Here is a 17,177-nt window from a genome sequence, read left to right as displayed (position 1 = left end):
CTCCCAATACTCTTACGACCTGTCCGGTAGCCCCAATAATCTGTGCGCAAAATATAATATAATACAATAATCAATTGTTTGAATAATAAATGACATGCATTAAAATTTTAAAAGTCGGGCCTAAACTTTCAAGAATCGTAGGCTGTAGTGGATTCTAAACATTAAATTTCCGATTCCTCCCACTCTGTACGCCGCCCTGCATGTTTTGAAATGCATTTGGTCATTACTAGAATTCAGATGTAGAGAATTTGTTTGACAAAAATGCAGACAAAAGAAGCTATAAAACATGCATCCCAAACCCATACATAGTAAACGGTGGTTTTTGTCATCACTTCCTTATCATGTAGAAAAATGTAGAATAATGCAGAAAAATGCAGAAAACTGGCATTTAGAGAAGGACGTACACCTTCCATGTCAAAGGCCTTGCGGCAAATGCCAGCTCTTTCAATCACCGGTAGCCCGCCACTTTTGAACCAATGTATCTTTTAAGCGGAGAAGCACGAAGAAGGGGAAGAAGAAGGTTGCGGGGGTGGAGAGGTGGCCCGCGATGAGGGTGGGGTGGGGATTTCAAAGATTAAAGTTACGCGCCAGCAAAGTCGTGCTTTGCTTTAGTTGAGAATCGGCTACAAAGCGTAAATGTGCAGTGGATCCATCTCCCACTATCTGCAGCTTTAGAAGTCGAAAGATCAATTAGTGCACAATTTTTACAAAACACCCCATTCGCATAAGTGTTAAAGAAAATACCATCGGGAATTGTGTCATTTATAGAAATTTGAAAAATTATTATTTTTAATTAGCACATTTTGTTTTAATAAAATACCAAAAATATATTTAAAGAAAACGTTGACAATCAAATCAGGTCTTTGTGGATGTCATTGCCCGTGAATAGCTTCCCTTAATACATTGTGAAAACGCACCTTTTCGTCAGAGGAAAAACTATGAGATTGTGATTATTAAAATCAAATCTCAGAAAACGGTTGGTAAGTCTTTTATTTATACGGAATTATAAATTATGTGCACGCATTTTCCATACAACTTCCGAAATCCTTTTGTATAGATCAAAACAGTTTTTGAGTCGCAAAAGCTTAGGAGTGAGATAAAAGAATTAGAGATACAATGACAAAGTTTGAATTTTTATTGAGACTTTAATTGGATTGTAATTTATTTTTTATAACACAACATGGCACCGTAAATAACAATATAGTATAAGCACGTGCATCGTTTACATATTCTTAATCACTGAGTTTAATGCAAGCTCACGTGTGCAGTTAACAACATCGTTTATCGGAATCTTGAGTATCATCGAATCAAATCGGGACAGAAGTAATGTTCGATTAATTATTTGCACATGTGTTTTCTGCTCAATTATTATGATTTCTGGCCTGCTATCATTGTTTCCGATAAGATTATTTTGGATTATTTGCTTTGTGCGGAGCAAGTCAATCTTGTCGGATTTCCAGTTTAGTGCATAATGTTCTAAAAACCAGATTTATTAGAATTCATAATCCAAATAAGGAATTTGTTGCAAAACTTTGAAAAGAAATGTCATTCTGTTTTTAATAAAATGTCATTTTTCGAAAAAAATGTTGTTTCTTTTATTATTAGTACAAAAATATTTATAGTAGAGACAAATAACATTTCCTTCTTTTTGTATTGAAAAATACACGCTAGGGTAATAACCGCTATGGTAATAAAAGTTTGAACATAATTAAAAGCATTGAAGCCATTTGTCAAAAAGGGCCTCAGTAGTGTTTTGTTCAAAATGAAACTAAAAACGCGAAAAGGGTAAATTACATATGTTCTACTGAATTCTTTTATAAAAAGTATATCAGTGATGTGTTATTAATCTTGCAAATGATTAAAAATAATGATTCTTATAAAATAGATATCTATGTAACTTTAAAAATATCCGCTGAGATCAGAGTTTAAAATCCAAAATACCACAAAATAGTCTAAATCTAAGAAAAAATGAAAATAATTTATTCACTTGAAAGGACGATAATTTAATAAAATAAAAAAATAAGCTAAGCTAGAAAAATCTTCAGTAAACAAAAAATACAACCTAAATCATAAATTGAAGTGTCGATCGCACCAACATTTTTATCAAAATATGGGGTTTTGCATTAAAAATTCTTTGAAATCAAATCTAAATTGTTGTTAAAGGATTTTCCCGATATGTATATCATTTTTCATACAATAATTTACAAGACGAAATTTGTATCAAATATTTTTAATTCTGATTGAGCAACCACATGCCTCGGAGGCAAATTTTTATTGTTGGGAAAAATTGAAAAAAAATCAGAAATTTAATATCTCACAAGCATGGATTTATTTTATTTGTAAATTAAAAATTGAAGTGTTTATCACAATCTACGGCCAATCCTGCTTTAATATTTTGTTGGTGTAAATTTGAGATTATCAATTTCTGCATTCTTTTTCTCGAACCTGCATACAAATATTTATTCAAGTCTTTTTTGTCCTAATTTAGCCACACTTCGGCTCAAGATCGGACTTTTGTTTAATCTTCAAATAATGATTTTGATTTTACAGAATGTTTTTTCGGTCTTTTGAAAAATCCCCATTTTGTTGGCTATCTAGTTCTACATTGCAACTGTTCAACTGTTGTCTCATTGTTAAAAACGGATCGAAGTATTATAAAAAACCAAAAATGTCAATGTTTGAAAGCCTTTAAAATTAGAATCTCAAAATTCTCAGTCGATTTTTTCGGAATTTGATAACTTTTAAAAATTAAACTTTATTTAACCTTATTCAAGATTGTTAGGTCTCGAAAGCGTGGTTTTATTTTACTTCTAAACTGAAAATTAAATCTTTTATCGCAATCCGTAGCCAATCCTGCTTCAGTTTTTGGTTCGTATAATTTCGAGATTATCGATTTTCACATTCATTTCATCGAATCTGCATAGCATTATTTGAATAAACTTTTTTGGCCTCGATGTAGCCACATTTCGGCTCAAGAGTGGACCTTTGGTTCCCCTTCAAATAGTGATTTCGAATTTACAGAATGTTTTTTCGCTCATTTGAAAAATCCCCATCTTTTTTTTGGCTATCTAATTCTGTATTGCAAGTCTTCAACTATTATTTCAATGGTAGAAACGGATATAAGTATCGTAAAAAAAATTTATTTCAAGGAATGTCAATAATAAAAAAGTTTAGAATGAGGTTGAAAAATGTCTGTAGTATTTAAATTGTCTTAAACAGCTCTAAAATCAACAATTTTAAAACAGAAAACGTTTCGAGAAAATTAAAATAATATGCAGAAATAAAGGAAAGTAAAAATAGTGTGCGACTTTCCGAAAACGCAAACAGAATTTGTATCTTGGAAAAGGAATCTTAGCAGAAATTTTATTAAAATCAATTTTCTTCTAAAAGGAGTGTTTTTGTCACGTTTTATTGAAAATCAACTTTTAAACTTAGATAGTAAAAACGATCTAAAACATTTTATTGACCTGGTTTGTAAGTATCCATAGAATTATTAATTCACATTTATGTTGATCCTCTTTTTTTATTTTTATCGAAATTGATATTTTAGTGGTAACGCCTCTTTTTGACAAACAGTTTCAACTGAATGTTAAAAATGTAAGAATATCTTAAAAACTGTAGGTTTTCATTCGAACAATTATTTTTTTCAGGTTTAGTCATGAGTCTTCTGCAATAATTTTTTTTCTCATACATCTGAAGCCAAATTCTAAAATATACGTTACTAAATTTATGAATGTTGAAATTTAACAAATATTTTTTTCTGATACAGTTTTTAAGTGTTTTGGCGTTTAACCTATGTAGAATAGAAAGGAAGAGGAAATAAAAGAAAAATAGTTTCGATTAGATTGAATGATAAACATGTAAATTATTTTTCGTCAGAAATATTACAAAAAGTAATATTTCTTGTTACATATCAAAAATCTTCAAACGGACAACCAATTTCAGTTAGCGGAAGTTTCTTGACAGTTTAGTGCGCAAGGCACGACAACAACCTATTTGAACTCTCTGCGACGTCTTAACCATGGTTTTCTTTCTTTTTTTTCTTTACTATTTTTAATCTAGACCACTAAGTGGTGCTTCAAAATATAACTTTTGAGAACTTCATCAGTTTTCGATCTATAACAAAATAGAAAAAAAATACAATCTATTTTATTGATCCACCAATGCGTTAAACAAAGTGCTAAAAGCAATAAAAATAGGATGTATTTGATTGAGAAATCTCTAAGAAATTGCATTTCGAGTACTTTAAAAATGTAAAAAAGCCATGGATTTTGATCAATTTAGAAATATTTTTAATGATTTCGATTCAATTTGATAACATTCAAAAAATGTCAGAAAACTGGAATATATTTCTACAACGTCTTCAAAGATTTCTGTATATTGCCATTAATTTTCCAAATAATTCAAAGTATTCTAAATTTGGCATCATGACCTATACGTACAGAGCCGCAACAATTGATCAAAAATTATCCCTAATGCTCGGGTAATTTAATTAGTAATCATTTCCATTATAACATGAAAATGTTGTCCCTCACTTTAAACAATAACTATATTGATCGAATCCTTTGAGTATTAAAACAAACTTTCCATAATACAAAACTGTTTTTATTTGACAATTTTGGTTAATTATAGAACTTTTGATAAAAAGATAATTTCCAATACCTTATCATAAGAAAACTACTTATCATTTCCATTAGATTATCAAAGATCAATAAGAACTTAGTAAGATACAAGGGAAAAAAGAATACTTAAATAACTTCAGAAAATAAACAAATATAAAAAATCATATACTGCGAAATTTTCGGTAAGATTAACCGGTTGCAAATGGAAGCTGGAGATGAAAGCTGAAAATTGATTAGGTGTATACAAAATTCCGTAGTATTAGACAGTACTACAAAATTTAATGTTGTAGACAAAATTTTTAAACATTTGATTTTTAAACGTGAAAAGGTGAATTTTCAACAAAACACTTAATTTTAACCCGAGATTAGATATTTTCACCCGAATTATACTTTTTAAATCAAAATAATTAAATTTTAATAAAAAAATGAATTTTCAACCAAAGAAGGTGACTTTTCAATAAAACAGTTTTATTTTCAACCAAATAATGGTAGATATTTAAACCAAAAGAGATAAATTCTAAACCAAAAATATAATAATATACTTTTTAATAAAAAGGCATTGATTTTCAAACAGGAAAGACGACTTTTCTACCTCAAGATAAATTTTTAAAGAACCAATTTGTCAATCCTAAAAGACAAATGTTCGGCATAATAGTTGAATTTTCGATCAAAAGAGATGAATTAAAAATATATCAGCAGGCTTTTCAAATAAAAAGAATGAACTTTCAACGAAAAAAATTTAATTTTAACCGAAAAAGATTACTTTTTAACAAAATAGTTTAATATTAAACAAAATAAATTTTTAATCAAATAGTAGATAGTTTAAACAAAGGAGAGATAATAGATAGATAGATAGAAAAATAATGAAAAAGTATTTACTTTCAACCAAAGATAGTTGACTTTTCTTAATGGGTTCTATTAATCTAGCTCTTATTTTCATGAAAAAACGAGAACAAGGAGAAAAAGGGAAATTTTTTTGAAAACAGGAAAAAACTTTTATATACCCGAAATCACCATAAGTGGATAAATTTTATATTTGAAAACAGAATATGATAACCCATGTTGAATGTTGAGTATCTAAAAAGGAAGTTTTGATTCTCAAATAATTATAAAAGGAGCTTCATTATTTGAACGATCTAACAACCCAAGGATTAAATTCCTAAATAAATATTATAAAAGAAACATTAATTTATGAACAAAAAATTAACTTAAAAATCGTAAATATACAATGATCTTCAATATTTCGGCGGAAATGGTTGGTAACACTGACCACAATTCCAAACAGATTTTTTCGAAATACTAGACGATATTTCTTGCAAAAGTAAAAGAAATCTGAAAAATTCCCATATAAAAAAATATCCCAGTTATTATCCGGCTTCTTACCGGTGCTCCAAATTCTAGGCTCATTCCCGTGTTTCCCGGTCAGTGGTTACCCTAGTTAGCCTTACTTAAATGTAGATAAATTTTTGCTTAATTTAAGTTCACTTTTAACTTTTAATTTAAGGTTCAACCAACTTTTCTTGTAAGGTTCTCGAATTTTGCTTGAAATCCGAGAAAATTATAGTCAATAATTTTGAATGAAAAAAATCTGCTCGTTGCGCGGGCACATTATCGTCGCGCGCTGCGCTCGCAAGTTTGAGCGCCCCTATAGGACGCGTGACTGTTGGTTCTCGCGCTCGGTATTTGTATTTCCCCGACATTTGTGCACGGACTTTTTAAAATTAAAGGTCAAATCGTCGACAAACGTAATTTGGTAATTGTTAATTCTATTTTGTTAAAGTTTCTTCGGCTTTGACGAACACATTCTCATCACGTATCTCGTGATTTGAACTCGATTTTGTCCAAAATTGTAACTTTCCTTCATTTTGCTCAACACTATTGTATGAAACGTATATCATATTTATTTATGTACCTCAGTCTGCGATTGCTTATTCAGATGTTGGAAAATTAAGTACAAATGACATTGTATTGGTATTAAAACATGCGTCTTTTAATTGTCTTATTTTTATAATTGTAAAAAGTGTGCAAGCTATGCGAAAAGAATTGTTATTGAAATTTTGTTTGCAACTTGTATCGTTTTTCCATAATTTTAATTTGTTTACTTTCAATTTTATTTTTTACGATTTAAACTAAAAATATGCATCCTAGCGTAAATTGGTTCTAAGCACATTTGTAGACATAATTTAGGCGAAAAAATTTATTAAATAAAATGTTATTGAAGCTTGTGTCCTTTTAAATTTTTTATTTCTAATATATTTATATAATGAGAGTTTATAAGAAATTTTTAGATTTTTTTTTTGGTTGAACAACTTTGTTCTTCTCATTTTTTTCGTCACTTGGTGTTGTTTTCAATTTCAAAAAAAATTTTAATTATATTTTTTATGAATAATACAAAAACTGCGCGTCCTATCAAACAATTATTCATAAGAAATTTGCAGCTCTTTTTTTGGTGCGTAATAATTATTTTATTGTTAATGTTATTTTTCACTATTAAAGCAGAAACTACTCATCCTGTAAAAAAATTATTAATAACAAATTTGTAGCTATTTTTGCGTGAATGAATGTTGTTTATTTTTTTTATCTTTTGTATATTTTTTCGTATTTTGTTTAGCTTGACCGCCAAATGTAGTTTTTTATTATTATTCTGTGCGATAAAAATGTAAATTTTCGAAAAAATTCAAAAGTTTTTATGATAATATTGTAGGGTTTTTAAAAACTTAACGTTTTTGTTCTTTTGACTTTTTTCATAGCATGTGCTTAAAATGTTCAGCATATTTTTTTTTAATTTTGAAAATGGTATAACTCTTTAAACTTTCCTTTTAACGAAAAAAAAATCAGTCTCAAAAATTTTGAAAGCGTTTGAAATTTTTGCATTTATATCTAAAATAACTGGCTAATGAATTCGTTTTTTCATTTTTACAACCTTAAAGAGTGCGCCAAAGTACAATCCAATCCGAGTAGTCTTTCAAAAGTTATCTGATATACAGGCAACAACAGACAAACAGGCTCCGACGTAAAAACTATTTTTTCTGACACAGAGGACCTCAAAACTTGGAGATTTAAATAAATGCGTCATAGTCAGTTTTCACACAAGAACAATTCTTTCTCATTATGGTGAGAATGTAAAACTGTTAAGTATCCTTTGTTAAGATGAAAGTTTATATAATAAAATAATACAAATGAGCAATATAGAAAGAAAAAAAAACCGAAAAATTAGTTCAACTTTTTAATTCACATCGCAGCTAAAGATTAAGATAATAGAATTTTAACAAAAGTTGTACAAATTCATGATAATTCGTTTAATTTTATAGCACGTGGTACACGGTCGTAAGCACGAGAGTGAATTGGCATTCGTGCTGAATTATTAAAATCACGTACGCCATACGTACATACGAGGATGGGTACGAAATTGAAAGCATATTCTTAAAGAGTCAAAGCCCATTAATGCATTCTCAAAACAAATTGCTGTGTTTGATTATGCATATATATCTTTTGTTTTGCAAGGCAATAAATTACTAGCCTCTGCGAATAAAAAATATAATTTTCTGTGTCTTATTAAAAAACTATATATCATTCTTCGAACATAAGAAAATAAGGACCATACACCTTTAATTTGTGCACTATATTGATCAAAATATACAACTATAACATTATTTTTTTAATATGAAAAAAAATTATGCAGAGTTTATTTATTTATGTCAGAATATATATATAATATTATTATTACTTTAGAAAATAATAATTCAGGTTATAATTATTTATTTACCAGAACTTATTCAAACTATTAGTTTTTGCTTTTTCTGCAGGGAAAAGTTATCTAATCCTTATTTCATCCTAATGATCAAGGCCTCATTTTACAGTTTGAATGTTTCTCTACAATTTCAGTTTGGTTGAATTTATTAAAATTGAACCTAGCAATGTTTATAACACTAATAACTGTATGATTTCTGAATTCATTTTTTTTTATAAAACCCATCCAAATAGAATTGTATAAAGAATTCCTTAAAGAATAAAATGAGGCCCTGATCATTATGATTAAATAATAACTGTTACTTTTACCTAAATAGAAAGCAAAGGCTAAAACTCTGAACATCTATGGTTAAATAAACAATTTTAACCTCAATTATTTTTTGCTGAAGCACGATTAAGAGCGTCCATGAAAACTTTCAGAAATTAATAATAGATCTAGTTTTGTATATTTTATAAAACATTTTAAAGATAGGCTCTTTTAAGATTGATTGTACGTGTACATCCTTATATTGATACGAATTTGTCTGAATTTAAATTCATCAATTTCTTGTCAAAGAAAGGCTTACTAATATTAGTAAAGGGATCTTACTAATATTTTCCCAAGATCACTTTTTCACGTTGTATATTCTATCTGCGTTTTCGGAAAATTACAAACAATTTTTTACCTCTCTTCATTTCTGCATACTATTTTCATTTTTTTGAAGCTTTTTTTGTCTTCAAAGTGATAATTTTAAAACTGTAGAGGAAAATTTAAATAATACAGAAAATTTCTAACCTTATTTAATTACTGACGCTCATGAAATTTGTTTTTAATACTTAGATCTGTTTTTGACAATAAGATATGCAACAGTTCATGATTTAGCTTGTATCTTTCTTTACTAAAGGGCTTTTTATGAAATTATTCGACAATCATCATATTTTGTATGAATCTTAAAGTGAATTAGACATCCAGTGAGACCACTCAAACTTCAATAAAAATTCAGGTTATTTCCCGATTTTCCCAGACAAAAATTAAATTTCTCCCGGTTGACCGTAATTATAAAATATAAATTAAAAAAAAATTAAACATTATAGAACTAAAACGTAAAATATATCATGTAAATTATTGTAAAAGTTATTATTTTAGACTTCACAATCGAAAATGATCTGAAAAAAGTAGAATAGGATGATTTTTAAGAAAAGACGAGAATAATTTGGGAATTAATTTTTTTAAATAAAGTTAATGTAGGTAAGATATTTATGTGATTGCAAGCCGGAATATATTGCATTTTTAACAAAATAGTAAAATTTTCAACCAAAAAAGATAAATTTCTAACAAAAATGTTGAGTTTTTCTAGATAAAAATTCGAATGTTGTTGAAAACATTTTACATTTAAACCCGAAAAGATAGTTTTTCAACAGAAAAGGTAATTTCCAGCCAAAAAAGATGAATTTACCACCAAATAGTTAAATTTTCAACCAAAAAAATTAATTTCTAACATAACAGTTCTATTTATAATAAAATAGTTAATCTTTCAAGTAAATAGACGAACTTTCAACAAAAAAATGAATCTTATAACAAACAAAAATAACTTTGCATTAAAATATGCATTTTCCATAAAAAAGGATCAATTTTCTATCCCAAAGGACCAATTTTCTATCAAAAAAGACGAATGGCAAAAAAATACAGTTGATTTTTCAACAACAAGAAATGACTTCTGAAGGAAAGATACCACAAATATTATAATAAACTTTCCAATTAAAAAGAACAAACTTTCAAATAAGAATAATTAAATTTTCTTATTGGGTTTTATAAGAGAAAAAAACGAGAAAAGGCTCATTTTCTTCAAAACAGAGGAAAAAGAGGAATTCTTTAAAAAAAGGAAGAGGGGTTAGGGGGAAAAGTGTGAAGTCTGATAGATTGAATTAAATTGCAAGCTACCTATGTAATTACTATATTAAATATCAATGCAGCAGGTTTTCGTTCTCAAATTAAAAAAAAAATCCCGTCTTTATACCGGTGCTGAAAATTTAGGGCTAATTCCCACTTTTTCCGATTTTCTAGGTCAGGGGCCACTCTTTTATTATTAATACAATTTTTATAGCAGAATTTAGAAGGGTACATATAATAGACCCGTTTTGCGTATTTAGTTTAATAATAGCCAGGCTACTACTCAGGCCCGTTTTTGACAAACGGCTTCAATTATTTTATGCATTTTTTGTTATTTTGTCCTCTTTTTGAATCTAAAACAAAATTTCGAATTCAATATTTATTTTTACTATTAGTGGCCACTAAAAAAAGTTGACACATCCTAATGAACATTATTATTATGCCATTTAGCCTGACTCACTCGTTGTGGAAGGGAGTAATGTGGGGTAGGGGGCATAGATTTTTATATTGGCCGAGAATTATCATGTGAGGCTCCCCACTTGGCTCCATTAGTTTCCATTGTCTTTTGTTTTAGGTGTCATTTACTCCACTCACAGTCTTTTTCATGCATTTCTTATAAACTATTTGTCTCCACACTTTTCTGTCCTGGCATACCTCTCTTGTCACGTCCATGCATTTTCTCATGCAAGCTCTTGTGTTTATATGGCTTCTTATGTCTCTTCTAATTAGGGTCTCATTCAAACATTCTAACCATTCTTTCTGCAGTCTGCCTCCGAGCACACTGCCATTTACTTTACCTTGATCCAATTGTTTTGTTAGTCTTCACCTTTCTTTACCTCAACACCCAAACCATCTTGACCATTTTGTTTTACATATGTGAACTAGTGTCTTCTCTACAACACATTCTTCGAGGATTATATCATTGCTTACTTTGTCCATCAGTGTGCTGCCGCATATCACGTGCAGGAATTTCATGTTAATCGCATTAATTTTACTCTTTTCCTTTTCCTGATAGATCCACGTGTCGCTACCGCAGATTACAGTCGGTATAAGTATAGAATTATGCATTGCCCTTTTAACTTTATTTAATATATTTTTACTTCTGATAATCGACCCTGCTCTACCGATAATGTTCTTACCTTCATTTATGCGCCTATCTAACTCCTCATCTATCTTTCCGTTACTAGTGAATAGGCTACCAAAACATACGTACTTATCAAATTGCTATATTCCCTCATTATTCAGGATAATGTTGCACATTGTTTTCTCATCATTTCCTTTAGTTCCAATAATTTTTATTTTGTTCGCGATAATTTTGAGGTCTATGTTCTTTATGCATGTGTTCAGTTTTCTCAACATTCTTTGCAAGTCTTCGATTGACTCTGTCATAACCACCTCATCATCTACGAATGTTAAACCAAGTACCCTCACTGTCTCGAGATCCATAGCTTCTTCGTTGAAAAGGGCTATTCTTAGACACTTGTCCATCAATATAATAAATAGCCATGAGGGTTCATTCACAAAATACCTAATACGTTTAGGGGGGGGGGGTCTGCCGAAGTATCATTCTTCTTGTTAAGACGAATGGAAAAAGTATCACGCAGGAGGGGAGTGGTCAGAAGTTCCTGAAAAATGTATCACGTATTTCGTGAATAGCCCCTGAGTTCATAACATATCCTTGTCTAAGACCTTGCATAACACCGAACCAGCACTGTAAAAAAAGGCTAATTTGAAGGCTAGTTTTCGGGATTGAAACGGTCTTCCAAAAATATAGTCTCGGGTGGCTCTATTTTAATGCCCCTTTATTTCGATGCCAGTAAACGACGTTTTAGTAAAACTTTCTTTTTGTATCAAGATAGGACCGACGTGAGACAAAATTTTTGTCTATTTTAAATTTTTTCTGTTTCTTTTAAGCATGAACTTGCAAGTCATTAATACAATACTCCCTTTGCATTATTTTCGTTTGCTAGTTTAAATTAAAATGGAGCCATAGTTTTTACAGTGAGTCACTCAGTTTTCCATTTACCCTTACTCTCGCTTTCCTACCAGTATATATTGTTTTTATTGCTTGTACATGGAAATTTCTCTCCGTGTAGAAGCCGTCCATTGACTGCACTCTTTCAGGAATTCTCAAACTTTGATTGAATCCACCTTGTCAAACGCTTTGTCTATGTCAACAAATGCACAGAACATATTGTTTCTTACCCTCAAACTGTCTTCTGTTATCTGTCTTAAACTAAACATTTGATCCGTACATGATCAACCCAGCATAAATCCACTTTGGACTTCTCATATCTTTTCTTTTGTGGTTTTCATTAACCTACGAATAAGTATTTTTAAATATATTTTATTCATGGTACTCAATAAGCTGATACCTATATAATTATTGCAGTTGCTTTCATCTCCCTTTTCTTTGTATATGAACTTTCTGAATCACTTTATATTATCTATATCAGTCTCTTGGCCTGTCTCCTCAAGTAATATCTTTCCTATACTTTGTTACTTTAAAAATAATGTGTATATCTATATTTTTCCTTTCTTAATTATCATTACTTCATAACTGTACCGTATTCTTATCAGCGATGGGTATAAATGAATAATGACAAAAATTGGCTAAGAAAAAGACCGACCTCGATTTTGATACCTATCGTGTTAAAAATCCCATTATTTACTTTTTTGAGTTACGAGACAAATTATCACTTTAGATACGTGTACAGCGTAATCCAAGATTATTTTATTACTTGAACTATTATTCCTAAAACTATAAATGACAATCTTTTTTAGATAAAATTTTAAGTGTTTGTTAAAAATTTAATTAATTTCTTAAAAATTGAAAAATTGTGTGAAAAGTTATCCGTTTTAATTAAAATAATTTAAACTTTTTTGGTTGAAAGCCCGTCTTTTTCTAGACATTTCATCTGTTTTGGTTAAGGATTCACCTGTTTAATTGAAAATTCATCCTCTTGGTAGAATTAAAGTCTAGCATTCGAAGTCTAAGCATTTAAAATTCTTTGTTTTGGTTTAAAAATGTATATCTTTTGATAGCAGTTTAATCTTTTTTGGTAGAACAGTCAATTGTTTGGTTGTGGATTCAAATAATTTTCTGAAAATTTGTCTTTTTGAGATAAACTTAACTGTTTTTTATTTTAGTATTACAAAATCTTTGGTTGAAATATTAACTATTGCAGTTTTCGGCACTACCTGGTAGAAAGTTGGATTATTCTGTTAAACTTTACTTTTGTTGCTTGAAGATTCATCATTTTAGTAAGAAATTCATATCATTAGTTTTAAATTTCACTAATTTGTTGAAATTTGTACTTTTGGGTGAAATAATAATTATTTTTTAACTACAAATTTAACTTCAATATTTTTGTTTGATAATACATGTAATTTGTTGAAAATTCGTTGTTTTTTAGTATAAAACTAATTAAAAATTCATCTTTTTGGTTAAAAAGTTAATTATTTGATTAGAAATTATTTACTTTTTTGAAAATTAATATTTTTACTTGAAAATTTTAGTTTTTAGTTTTAGATATTTTTAGACTTACAGAGTAAGCAAGTTTTAATAAGTACGATCTCAAATAAATTTTTTAATTATTTCAATGAAATATGGTTATAATTATTTATAAATTTCCAATTACATTATTCACAGAGTAATTTGGATTATATCCTGATTTCACTTGTTTTTAGCTTACTCATGTAGAAATGAGAGATCTGTGTGAATCGTTGAAGTTAATAGAACATCCAGAATGTTGAAGAATCAAGACTTGCACGCTTGATCTTAAGAGAAAATTAGTATTCGCTTCGCAAGGCAGCGGATGCCATTTTTTGTTCTCAGATTTTAATCCAGAATACATTTGCGAAATTTCAATTTTTTTCTAGGACAAAAAGCTTAGAAAGTTTGTCTCGGGTCTTAAATCAATGAAATCCATATTTCTCCGTGTTCAAATTAATTACATTTTGGTAGGATTACCTTGAAGTTTCGTTCTAAACACAATTTCACTCGAAAATATGACTTAATATTGAATGATTTAGGGTTTTTAAATTTTGAAGCTTTAACATTTCCAGTAAAATTTATTCTACAAAGTATTTTTTTAATTACCAGGACTTCAAATTCACACTGCAGATTCTTTTTAATTTTATATCTTTCAAATTACCAAATCAAATTTGGTGTGAATTTTTTCTTTGAAAGAAGTTCAACGTTTTAAAGCCTTGGAAGTTTAACTCTTTTAAATTTCGTCGTTTACAAACTTCGAAGATTTAATTTTTTATACAAGTTCTAAATTAAGTTACGATTTATTATATTAAAACATTAAATGAGCATTAAAAGATATTTGCGTTTTTTTCTTACGGTTTCCACTTTTTGTCAACTTTTTCAGCTAGTGAGCTGATAATTAATGCAAGTTAAAAACATGATTGTTTAAAAAATTATTATTCTATTTTTTATTATATTATTGTTTTAGTTATTACGTTAAAAACAAATGATTAACAAAAAATAAAGGAAATTATTTTTAAATAATCTCGTTCTATTTTGTGAATATCTTTTCTGAAATAGATAAGATATTTACAATATTCTCAAATTTTTCTATATGGATCATACTGAATGTTAATCTTCCTTGCAGTACTTACTGAGATCCTTTTTGTATAAATTAATATGAATATTTATTATTACTTCCTAACTGAAAAGTCAAAGAAAAATTATTATCTCACTGAGTAAAAAGAGGGCAACAATTGAAAAAACTTTAGAAAAAACCGCAACTTTCTAAAATAATAATTAGATTCCTTGGAGATCTTATAACATTACGTCGGTCTGGTAAAAACCTTGAAATATTCTCAAATTTTTATTTTTGAAATAGCGGATCTTATTTTAGCCAATTAACAAAGATGTTTGAAAATATATTTTAAGTCGATGTGAAAACATAGTTTCATCATTAAAAAAAAGTCATGAGTCCAAATCTTGTAATTCTGATCATTATTTTGGAAAAAATACTTGCCTTTAATAATTCGATTTCAAGCTTTCTTTTAAAAGATATAACGCTATATAAATTTGAAGATAGTCTGGGACACTTTACCCGATGAAGTTTAATCCTATTTAATCAAATTTATTTTTCTATGGATTAAAGTAAAAATAATTGATTTAATAAAGCCCTATAATTAAGAAAATGATTCTTAAAACCTTAAAACCAAAAATGTCAATTCTTCATGAAATCGACCCTTTGAACATTGTATTCTCGTCTTTTTATACTGAAAATGATTAATATTGGTCTAGTGGAATATCTATTATAATTAGTTAAGTAATTTTTAATTATTAAAAAAAATAGAATTGGTTTAAATAATTTTTTTTCGAAAATTTTTTGTCCCTGAAAATTATTACTGTTAGTCTAGTGGAATATTTAATAACATTGGTTCATTCATTTTTAATTGTTCGAACAAAAGGAATTTGTTTAAATAATTTAGTTTCGACTTTTTTAATAAAAATTATTACTGTTGGTCTAGTATAATATTTATCAACATTATTTCAATAATTTTAAATTGTTTCAACAAATGGGATTTGCTTAAATATTTTTTTTATCAAAAATAATTATTATTTCTTCAGTGGAATATTTATCAGCATTGTTCGATTAATTTAAAAAAAAAAGTGATGACTTGAATATTACTGATAAATGAATTATTATTAAATTAATTATTAATCAGTAATTAATTATTACTGATAAATATTCCACTAGACCCACAGTAATAATTTTTATTTAAAAAATCGAAACGAAATTATTTAAACCAATTTCATTCGTTTAAATAATTGAAAACTAATGAACTAATGTTAATAAATATTCCACTAGACCAATAGTAATCATTTTTAGGGAAAAAATTTATTTCCAAACAAAAAAAATATTTAAACAAATTTCATTTGTTTAAATAATAAAATATCAATTAACCAATGATAATAAATATTCCACTAGACCAATTGTCGTTGGATAATTCTCAAAAGGCCCCCATTCTTTCCCTTCACATTTTTTCAAACCATAAAAAATTATTCTAAAAACTCCAAAAAGTTATTTTTCCCCATGCATTTTGCATGAGAAACTTCAAGTGAAAACCGGCGGCACCTATTAAAATAAAAAATATTTTTTTTTTTTAAATTACTGACTTTCTTTTTTCGGATTTGGAATGAAATTGGGGGGATCGTTGCCCTCTATAAAACGCGATTTTAGCCACCCTATTGGACAAAGCCTGGTTTTTACCTTATCATCCACGGACTAGGTTGCAAACCAGTGCATGGTGGGGTGAACTATAGACTAAAGTGGAATCCGAACCACCAGAACCTCTGTAGAAGTACATAGAAAAATTTCCAGAGGTACCGGCTCGGCGATCGAAACCCGGACATCTGCCATGAAATCCGAGCAATTAATCGCCTGAGCCACGGATGTTCTTTCTTATATTATTATTTAAAAAAAAAACATTTCTGTGTTGAAATGTTGTCACAGGCTTATACTGTCCAACATGTCGAAGGCATTTCTGGTTAAAGTTTGATTTTTTATTTGATCATTTTTGCACGGGGCAGTCCCGGTATATATCATCAGTCACGGACGCATTTTTATAATGCAATCAAGTGATCTGATGAGATGAGCCTGCCCAGACATATTAGACAAAGCCTGGTTTTTACCCCATCATTGACGGACTGGGTTGCAGTCAAGCACACGATGGGGAGAGACCTACAGCTTAAAGTGGCTTCCGAACCACCAGAACGTCGGTAAAGGTACACTGAAAAATTTCTATAGATACCGACTCAGGAATCGAACCTCGGACCTCCGAGGTGAAGTGAGAGTGTCTAACCAATTGAGCCACCGAGGCTCTAGCCTCTATTATTATTATTATTATCATTATTATTATCATTATTATAAAAAATTACTATTATTATAATAATTATATATACAATA

The 17,177-nt window shown here is 28.9% G+C and overlaps 1 protein-coding gene across 4 annotated transcripts in view; it reads left to right on the top strand.

Annotated features, from left to right (window-relative positions):
• Positions 1-624: 624 nt before the first annotated feature.
• LOC117166886 (neprilysin-4-like) overlaps positions 625-17,177 on the top strand; it is an 87,817-nt gene continuing 71,264 nt past the window's right edge. For 2 of the 4 annotated variants that reach the window (XM_033351317.1, XM_033351314.1), the window contains exon 1: positions 625-976. The gene's annotated coding sequence lies outside the window, so the exon portion shown is untranslated. Of the gene's footprint in view, positions 981-17,177 lie in introns of all 4 variants that reach the window. The other 2 variants (XM_033351316.1, XM_033351315.1) reach the window with 1 other exon arrangement.

The sequence above is a fragment of the Belonocnema kinseyi genome, chromosome 2, assembly GCF_010883055.1.
Source record: "Belonocnema kinseyi isolate 2016_QV_RU_SX_M_011 chromosome 2, B_treatae_v1, whole genome shotgun sequence".
NCBI lineage: Eukaryota > Metazoa > Arthropoda > Insecta > Hymenoptera > Cynipidae > Belonocnema > Belonocnema kinseyi.
Note: the sequence above shows the minus strand (reverse complement) of the source record. Positions and strands in the feature narration are given on the sequence as shown.